At 46.1% G+C, this 10,534-nt stretch overlaps 1 pseudogene; it reads left to right on the top strand.

Annotated features, from left to right (window-relative positions):
* Nucleotides 1-8,206: 8,206 nt before the first annotated feature.
* On the top strand, nucleotides 8,207-8,361 carry LOC142305157 (U2 spliceosomal RNA; annotated as a pseudogene).
* Nucleotides 8,362-10,534: the final 2,173 nt, after the last annotated feature.

The following is a 10,534-nucleotide window of genomic DNA, read 5'->3' as shown; positions in this document are numbered from 1 at the left end:
TGTACACTGATAGTAGGCCCACTATACTGACAGCCAGGGGAGTAGTCGAGGTACACCAGGGAAGGGTGCCAATACGTCTTTTAAATTGTGGAGAAGAAGAGGTCACTTTACCGAGGTATGCTACTATGGCGAAACTATATACCGTTGACAACAATGCCATCACAGCCATTGAGCCCTTGGATCCGTCATGCCAGGCGGACAACAATGGTTCACATGGAGAATTGGAGGATTGGTGTCAACAGTTGTATGTAGGAACAGATTTAACACCTACCCATCAAAAACAAGGGGTGTACAGGATAGTGAGAGAATATGAACAAGTCTTCAGTAAACACCCGCTAGATTTTGGGCAGATCAAAGGGGTAGAACACACAATACCCACCGGTAACAACCCGCCAATAAAAGAGAGATATAGACCCGTACCGCCCGCTCACTACCAATGTGCAAAAGATATGCTGAGGGATATGAAACATGCCGGGGTAATAAGAGACAGCTGTAGCCCCTGGGCGGCCCCTCTAGTGATGGTTAAAAAGAAAGATGGAACCATGAGAATGTGCGTAGACTACCGGAAGATTAATCACATTACCCATAAAGACGCGTACCCCCTACCTAGAATAGAGGAATCATTAGCCGCATTAAGATCTGCTAACTATTTTTCCACCTTAGACTTAACGAGTGGGTATTGGCAGGTCCCTGTGGCGGAGAGAGACAAGGAAAAAACAGCATTCACCACACCGATGGGTCTCTGTGAATTTAATTGTATGCCATTCAGACTCTGCGATGCACCAGGTACCTTCCAGCGACTGATGGAGTGCTGTCTAGGACACAAGAATTTTGAAACTGTCTTCCTGTAGCTAGATGACGTGATAGTCTACTCCAAGACTTATGAGCAACACCTACAAGACTTGGCAGAAGTATTTGAAGCCTTGTCCAAATATGGCATAAAGATCAAGCCATCCAAATGTCACCTTCTTAAGCCAAAGGTACAGTACCTGGGACACATTGTAAGTTCAGAAGGAGAAGCACCGGATCCCGAGAAAGTAACCGTGATAAGGGATTGGCCAAGACCCAACAGCGTGAAAGAGGTGAGGCAATTCCTGGGACTGGTGGGCTACTATCGCAGATTCATAAAAGGGTTCACAAAGTTAGCAGCACCCATACAAGACATCCTGGTAGGGCAGTCAAAGAAGCCCTCAGCCCGGAATCCTCCTTTCCAGTGGAGTGACGAGAGGGAAGAGTCCTTTGAGAAGCTAAAGAAGGCACTGACAGGAGAAGAGGTTTTAGCATACCCAGATTACCATCAACCCTTCATCCTCTACACAGATGCCAGTAATGTGGGACTATGAGCAGTACTGTCACAAAAGCAGGGAGGCAAGGAGAAAGTCATCGCCTTTGCAAGTAGAAAGCTCCGGCCTACTGAAAGAAATCCGGAAAATTACAGCTTCTTCAAGTTAGAACTATTGGCAGTAGTCTGGGCTGTAACCGAGCGTTTCAAACACTATCTGGCAGCTGCAGAATTCACCATCTATACTGATAACAACCCGTTGACTCACTGGGATACAGCAAAATTAGGTGCGCTGGAACAACGATGGATAGCCCGGCTGTCTAATTACAACTTTGTGATCAAGTATAGAGCAGGCCGCAAGAATGGAAATGCAGATGCCTTATCCCGGATGCCACACTTGGAAAATGTGGAAGAGGAACCGGAGGAGCTTGAAGAAACTGAACTACCGGCCTTCCATCGTTCCAAGGTAGGACAGTATCAGTCAGGTGCCTATCAGAAACAACAACAAGCGAACCTCAACCCATTAGCACACCACAAATGGGCTGACACGCAAGACAGCAATCCGGCTGTGAAGTTGGTAAAGGAACTGCTGACGGAACAAGGTGCATTTCCCAACCAGAATGCCCCGGAAGAGATGCATCAACTCTGGAAATAGAGAGGCAGAATGTTCTTGTATCAAGGGAAGTTCTGCAGAAGGTACACTAATCCAAAGACACATGAATTAGTCTGGGAAATAATAGTGCCTAAACAAGATGTAAAGATGGTCCTGGAAGCTTACCACAATGGTGCCGGTCATTTCGGATGGAAAAAACTAGAAATACTCTTGAGAGAAAGATTCTACTGGGTTGGTATGAGAAGATCAATTGAAGAATGGGGCAGAAACTGTGGCCCGTGCAACCTCAGAAGGAAAGATCAACGAAACCAAAGAGAACCACTCCAGCCCATAGTCACCAAGCAACCACTTGAGCTTGTCGCCATAGACCATGTGAAGTTGACACCAAGCCGGTCTGACTATGTCTATGCCTTAACCATCGTAGACCATTACTCACGCTTCTTAGTGGTGGTACCCGTGAAAGGTCTCACAGCAAAAACAGCAGCTAAGGTGTTCCAAACATACTTTTGCAGACCCCATGGTTACCCTGAGCAAGTACTTGCAGACCAAGGTACAGCCTTTGAATCAGAGATCTCCAGAGAGTTCTGCAGTATGTATGGTTGCAAGAAAATCCGGACAACAGCATATCATCCTCAAACAAATGGCTTATGCAAAAAGATGAACCATATTGTAATTGACTTATTGAAGACCTTGCCGCAGTCAGAAAGAAATCAATGGCCAGAGAAATTGCCTGACTTGGTAGACCTATATAACAATGTCCCAGTAAGCTCTACAAATTGCACCCCAGCTTACCTTATGCGTGCAAGACACGGTAAGCTACCAATTGATCTAGAAATAGGAATTCTGAAACCGGATGCAGAAGTGCAAGATTCCAATTGGGATACCGTACGTCAACAGCAGTATCGCCAAGTACAAGAGTGTGTAGAAAGAAGTCTCCAGCGAGCTAGAGAAAGACAAGAACGAACTTATAATCAGCATGCTCTAGCAAATCCGTTAAAACCTGGTGACCAAGTACTAAAGAGAAATCGTCGCACCAATAAACTGGATAATCAGTGGGAAACCATCCCGTACACAGTTTTACCAGCAAGAGTGAACAATCCTAAAATGTGCCTTATCAGCAAAAACGGAGGGCTAACATCAGTACTAGTGTCAAGAGACAATCTGAAACTATGTCCTGAAACCTTGAAAGAGCCAGAAGTTATCCAATCGGAACCTGAAGTAATCCAACCCGTACAGGTTCAACCAGTTAAGGAAGAGGAAGAAAAAATTCATACAGTCTTAGGAGACTTTCCTAAAACCTGGCCCACGTACCATGGTGCAGTGGTAGTACCAATGATGGCCTTTTACCAAGTACCAGAACCAACACCAGAGCCCGTACAACCAGAAGCCCCAAGACGAACAGAATCAGAAGTTGACCCTGTACCACAAGAAGTCCCAAGACAGGAAGAACAGATTCCTAGTTATAGTGATCCCGGTCACGGTGGACTTGCCAAGTGAATTGTGTATATGTTATGTGGTACATTTAACAGAATTCAGAAAAATTTAGTTTAGTCATTAGTTATTAGTTTGCAACGTTTAAGCCCAGTACCTACAGAGACTTTCCTGTATGAACTACTTACAAATTCTTGAACTTTTCTCCATTATTAACTATGGACCATGCCACAGGACCGATTGTGGTAAAACTACTTGTAAATAGTTATCAGCCGGAGGCGATAGACTAAAACTCCGGAAAGACTGCTTTTTGCTTTTTGATCTTTTTCGACTTTCTTTTAGACTTTCTTTTAGACTCTGTTGGAAAAATGGAACAGAGTTCCAGGACGCTAATTGCAGTGCCTTTTCTAGCGGATAGTTAGTTATTTCAATATTTTCAAGAATAGAACTGTATTAATGGACGCTGTTTGAAGTGACTTTTTACAGAACTCTATTTTTGCACTTTGAGTGTTTTTTGTAATTTTTTATTTTTACGACTCTGTAAATATTAATTGTTATATCATTTGTTTATTGTATCACAGTCCCGAAGTACTGTTTTTCACTAAGGGGGAATGTGGCACCCCTAGGGGTATTAGCCACAGTAAAACCATCATTAGTTACTCAATACAAGCACTAGAGCAGACACCGCACTACCACCTCTGGCCAGAAGGGGGAGCTCAAGAGACTTCCCTAGATATATTCTGATCTAAGGTAAAATTGACAGGGAGTTTTTCAGTTGGAGCCGGGACGCTCAGAGGAGTAGTTACAGAGAAATTGCTCTGAGGTCCTTAGGAGAGACTGACAATTTCCAGGCCCAAGCAATTGGTCTGAGGAGGAGGAGACAGAGAAGAGGAACATTTTAGGAACCGTGTAGCCATTAATCTCTACCCCTGAAAAGGTGCAAATACGGACACCAGATCCGTAGCTGCATTAGTTTCACACAATACAGCAACCAGGAAAAGTGAAGGCGATTCAAGCTTCACCAGGGTCAGACACAGCAACATCCAGAGAGTTCAGCGGTACTCCCGGAGGGGGTAAGCAGAGGAAAAGGACTCAAGTTGCCTGTTGAATTAGGACCCAGGAGGGACAGTTTGGGCTGGCAGCCAGTTCACACACAGCAGCAGGGCCACGCGGAGACAGCGCAAAGAAGGAGGCCAAGGACCCGGCAGGGCAGAGTAACTTAGTCCTCCTGATACAGACTCCGGTGACGGGACTTGTTGTTATGCAGTTTTTGTTGAAGTAAATCGGTTAAACGTTGCCTGAGCCTCAGTCTCTCATTTGGACAGTTGGCACCTATCCAGGATTGGGACCATCGAAGCTGAGAAAACCTGTTGCTGATCAAGTAAGTGCCTGCGCCCCTAAAGTCTCCTCACAATACCATCATCTATAACCACCATTGACTTTTACCTCACCTGCCTGGGAACCACAGCCCTACCCGGAAAGGGCTTTCCACCTCAGCTGCCCCACATCATCATCCCCGGCCAGCTGCTGGCAGCGGTGGCCATAAATAGCCACATTTATTCCGGGTGGCGTCACGAAAAACTCTTATAAACTGTTATTTATCCCCTGTAAATACCCCCCATTGCACTGTGCATCGCCTGAGACCACAGCCCGGGTCGAGCCACCCGTGACATCCCCTCAAGAAATAGACCCCCGATCCAGTGCTGGATACCCCGGTCTCCAGGGCGTCACAGTATCATGAATTTTAAAGACTGCAAGGGGGAGGGGAGGTGCTTGTGCCCAAAAGGAGAAGTTATTCAGATTCATTGCAGTGGGCAGCGGCTGCAAAAGCAACATTCTTCTTGTTTTTGCTCTGCAAAACAGCCTTTTCAAGGGTTGGTGACTCGCCCACCCCAGGGCTATGGGAGACCCGATGCCGGGCCGGACTAGTCCGGGGGTCGTCAGTGGTGGCGGGGCCCGACTCCGTGGCCCTGGTGGGTGTCAATTAAATATGGCTGCAGTGTCTTGGTGATGAATAAAGTTTGTGTTCGTGACGCCACCTGTGGTATGCGGCTATTAAGCTGCCGCTGCTGTGTAAGGCCTCCGGGGTGATGATATGGCAGCAATGGTGGTACTGCTCCCCACAGGTGGAGCGGTGCCCCGGGGACACTGTTGGTGCTCGTGAGAGTCTATGCAGATGAAATAACAGAGGCAACACCAAGGGTGCAGTTTCAAGTTGTTTACTCACACATCCTGGTATGCGCACACTGGTGCCCTCAGACGACTGGAACCCACTGTCAGGGACCTCCGCCGTTTCTGGGTGATTCCTGGAGTGAAAACCGGTACCCTTCTCTCTAAGGTGTCTCTGTCTTCCGCTGTCTTCCTAAGCCTAGCTCTTTTAGGATGAACCTGCTCGGCCTCCACTACAGCCTCCAGGCTGGGGGGTCACCTGTCGGACGATTGTCCCCTTTCTAGAGGTTCTGCGGTGGGCTGTGGCCCGGGGAGTTTACAACTTTCCCTGGGCCTCGGTTTTTACTGTTTGGAGATGATTTTGCACTCCTCCGGTTTCTAGGGACCGTCCCCTGTTGCAGCTTGATCCCTCCACCGATGTTCCTGTGGAACAGGCCACCACAGCTCTACAGCTATCCGTGGCCCTCGAATCCCTTCTTCTCCCTGCTTGGTGTCACCTGGACCCTCTGAGTCCCAGGATCTTCACCAGGAAGCGTCTCTTTCTTCTTCTTAGCTCCTGACTGACTAGAGCTGTCTTTCCTTCTCTCCTTCTCGTCTGCCTCCTGCAGACCTCCTCCTCCTTCCCCACTCTCTCAGACTACTCAAACTTGACCTTCCTTTCTCTGACTGCTCTCTGATGGCTCCTCCCACCTCCCCAGTTGCTAAGCTGTACCCTATAAGAGCAGGGATGGGTCTTACGGCCCCTCCCAGCATGCAGCATGGGGGGGTTACTGCCACTGTCCCTGGTCCCAGTGTGTACCTAACAATGGGTGTTGTGTAGATTTACCAGGGGACCGGCGTTCACTCCTTTCCTCACCCAGAATGGGGCATCACACCGCTGGATGGGGTGTAATGTCCTGTGGCGACGGAAGCCTCAGGGGCGCCACACTGGCTTGGGTGACAAAATGTCTTCTGTAGTCGTGGGTTTGTCTCCCTCTCCCTAAAATGTGTCCGGCATAGGCAAGGGTGCCACCCAAGGCCGAAACCAATTCGGGTTATCGCTTCTCGGCCTTTTGGCTAAGATCAAGTGTAGTTTCGGAGGATGCTACCTTGGTCGGTGCTGGAAGGTGCCTTGGATTGCATGACTGCCGGCCTTGGGGGAGTGTGTGCGCCTTCTGGTGACACATAGTCCTCTTGTGCCTGGACGGTTCCCAGGCAACAGGTGGCAATCACCTTTGTTATCTTAAAGTCCTACCGATAAACAGAAAAAAAAATCTCTTCTTATCAGTTTAATATCTGATATGTCCTCTATTTAGGCCCTGTGCGCACTTACCGGATTTTGCCGCGGATTTGCTGCATGTTTCGCTGCAGAAAATGTTCATAACATCTCTGCAGTGAATCACCAGCAAAACCTATAAGAAAAAAAAATCCTGTGCGCACTAGGCGGATTTTGACAGCTGCATGTTTTGCTGCGGGATTCCCGCATTAAAAACAATTGCATGTCAATTCTTTTCCACACGTCGCTGCGGGATTTCACTCCATTGACTCCAATGTAATCGTCAAATCCCTCAGGGAATAACGCAGGCAGCAAATTCTGTGCGGTTCACTGCGTTTTCCTGCGTTATTCCCTGCGGTATTTTGCGGTTTACCTGCGGTAATGTACATCGCTTGCCTGCGGTTTTGCAGGGAAGTGATGTCATTATGACAGGAAGAGGAAGCGGAGCAGAGTAAACACACACAGATTACAGACACACACAGACATCACAGACATAGATCACAGACACAGACACAGACATGTAGAATACACATAGAAAGCAAACGGAAATATAGAAAAAAAAAAACACGTGGGCTCCGCTGTATATTTACCATCCAGCCGAGGTAAGCACACAGCGGCGGCCTGGTATTCTCAGGCTGGGGAGGGAGAGGGGCAGGGTTAATGTCCCCTGCCTCCCTCCCACCTCCCACAGCCGAGAATATCAGCCGCAGCTGCCCCGGGACTGTCGCATGCATTATGCGGCAGTACCGGCGTGTCCCCGGCTCTTCCTGCTGCTGTGATGCAGTAGCAGTCAGGGTAATAAGGAGTTAATGGCGGCGGATCACCGCCATTAACTCCAGGCTTGATCATGGCACCGTCTATGTGACAGCTGACATGATCAACCCGTAAGTAAAGTGAAAAAACACACAGACACACACCGAAAAATCCTTTATTTAAATAAAACACAAAAAAGCCTCGTTAACCCTTTTATTAACCCCTCCTGAAACAAAACTCCGACGTAATCCACAGGTCCTGCGTCCTGCGATGCTTGTATCCAGCCGCGACTCACACTGACACAGGCTAAATGCAGCTTCGCAGCGAGCCTGCAGAGGTAACCACAGGGCATTTCCCACGGCCGGTAATGTGAACTCACTGCCGACCGTGAGAAATGCAGAGTGTGCTCACAGGGGCTCTATCTATCCCTCTGTCTATCCTTCTATCTATCCCTCTGTCTATCCCTCTGTCTGTCTATATATTCTATCTATTCTTCTGTCTATTTCTCTATCTCAGAATGAAATGACTTTTTTTTTTTTCAATGTGCTTTATTGCATTGAATGCAATAAAGCACATACCAACCCGCACACGGCAAAACCGCGGCAATACCGCGAACAATACTGTGGTAAAACCGCGGCAAACCGCATGCGGTTTTCGGGTGCGGTGTGCCGCGGTTTTTTACCGCGGGTGCGGTAATCTTTGAATTCCTGCGGAATTTTCTTGAGAAAATTCCATTTTCCAGTGTGCACAGGGCCTATTAAATGGATTTTTAGAACAGGGAGATGGAAAAAGAGCTTGCTCTGTCCACTCCACGCATTGACCTGGTATTGCAGTACCTCCAAGACCGGTGCACCCCTTCTTAACCCAGTTTCCAAAAGCAGAACTCAATTAACCTGATCAATATTAACCCGATTAATGAATTGAAAGAAAGCAAACCACTTCATATGCTCAATTTAGCCCATCACTTTTGACACTTTCCCCCTTTTTTATCTTTCACACTTTTTACTTGCTTTATTCATCCAAAAGCTGCGCCAAATAGCAAACTCATCTCCACTCAACTTGACCAACTCTGCTATGTCCCGTGCAGTATCTTGTTCTCAATCGTATCTAGAGCATTTGCAATTGAATGGAATAGATCCCTTTTGGACAAAGTGGATTCAGCTGCTGCTGCAGTGACTGCAGGTGTGAGAAGATCTAGAATTGGCATCAGGTGCTATCTATCAAATTCCACTCCAATTAAAGTTACCTGTTTATTCCTACCATGCATTGTTTTTTGGTGTTTTCTTTGAGCAATGATGATCTTTTTCCTGATCTGTTGGCTCCCTCTCCTGGAGGAAGAGTTTGCTTGCTCTTGGACTTTCAAAAAGAGAGGTCATGAAAGACATTTAACTTCTGAGCCCAACTGGGGACAGCCATGGGTGATGAATGTGTTGCAACCTGCTGCGAAGCCTGATACTGCAACATAAGTAACGTCAAATACTAAGAATGGGCGACCTATGAAAGAATTAGTACTTTCATTAAGCATACTTAACCCCTTCACCCCCGGCCACTAAAACACCCTAATGACCGGGCCATTTTTTGCAATTCTGACCAGTGTCACTTTGACAGGTTATAACTCTGGAACGCTTCAACGGATCCTGGCGATTCTGACACTGTTTTTTCGTGACATATTGTACTTCATGTCAGTTGTAAATTTAGGCCGATACTTTTTGCGTTTATTTGTGAAAATTTAGGAAATTGTGCGAAAATTTGGAAAATTTCGCAATTTTCAAACTTTGAAAATTTATGCCCATAAATCTGAGAGATATGTCACACAAAATAGTTACTAAATAACATTTCCCACTTGTCAACTTTACATCAGTGCAATTTGCGAAAGAAATTTTTTTTTCGTTAGGAAGTTAGAAGGGGTTAAAGTTCATCAGCAATTTCTATTTTTTCCAACAAAATTTACAAAATATTTTTTTTAGGGATCACATCACATTTGAAGTGACTTTGAGAGGCCGAGGTGACAGAAAATACCCAAAAGTGACCCCATTCTAAAAACTGCACCCCTCACACTGCTCAAAACCACATCCAAGAAGTTTATTAACCCTTTAGGTGCTTCACAGGAACCAAAGCAATGTGGAAGGAAAAAATGAAAATTTTACTTTTTAACACAAAAATGTTACTTTAGCCATAAAATTTTCATTTTTACAAGGGAGAAAAGAGAAAGTGCACCCTACAATTTATTGTGCATTTTCTCCTGAGTACGCTGATACCCCATATGGGGTAAAAATCAATTGTTTGGGTGCACGGCAGAGGTCGAAAGGCAAGGAGCGCCATTTGAATTTTTGAACACAAAATTAGCTGCACTCATTAGCGGACGCCATGTTGGGTTTGAAGACCCCCTGAGGTGCCTAAACAATGGAGCTCCCCCACAAGTGACCCCATTTTGGAATCTAGAGCCCTCAAATATTTTTTCTAGATGTTTGATGAGCACTTTGAACACCTGGGGGCTTCACAGAAGTTTATAACGTTGAGCCGTGAAAAGAAAAAAATTTTTTTTTACCACAAACCTGTTGCTTCAACTAGGTAGCTTTTTTTTCCCAAGGGTATCGGGAAAAAATGCAACATAAAATGTATTGTCCATTTTCTCCTGAGTACGCAGATACCTCATATGTGGTGGAAATCAAATGTTTGGACACACGGCAGTGCTCGGAAGGCAAGGAGCGCCATTTGAATTTTTGAACGCAAAATTAGCTGCACTAATTAGCGGATGCCATGTCGGGTTTGAAGACCCCCTGAGGTGCCTAAACAATGGAGCTCCCCCACAAGTGACCCCATTTTGGAAACTAGAGCCCTCAAATAATTTTTCTAGATGTTTGGTGAGCACTTTGAACACCTGGGGGCTTCACAGAAGTTTATAACGTTGAGCCGTGAAAAGAAAAAAAAAAAATGTTACCACAAAACTGTTGCTTCAACTAGGTAGCTTTTTTTTTTACAAGGGTATCGGGAAAAAATGCAACATAAAATGTATTGTCCATTTTCTCCT

The sequence above is a fragment of the Anomaloglossus baeobatrachus genome, chromosome 4, assembly GCF_048569485.1.
Source record: "Anomaloglossus baeobatrachus isolate aAnoBae1 chromosome 4, aAnoBae1.hap1, whole genome shotgun sequence".
Classification (NCBI taxonomy): domain Eukaryota; kingdom Metazoa; phylum Chordata; class Amphibia; order Anura; family Aromobatidae; genus Anomaloglossus; species Anomaloglossus baeobatrachus.
Note: the sequence above shows the minus strand (reverse complement) of the source record. Positions and strands in the feature narration are given on the sequence as shown.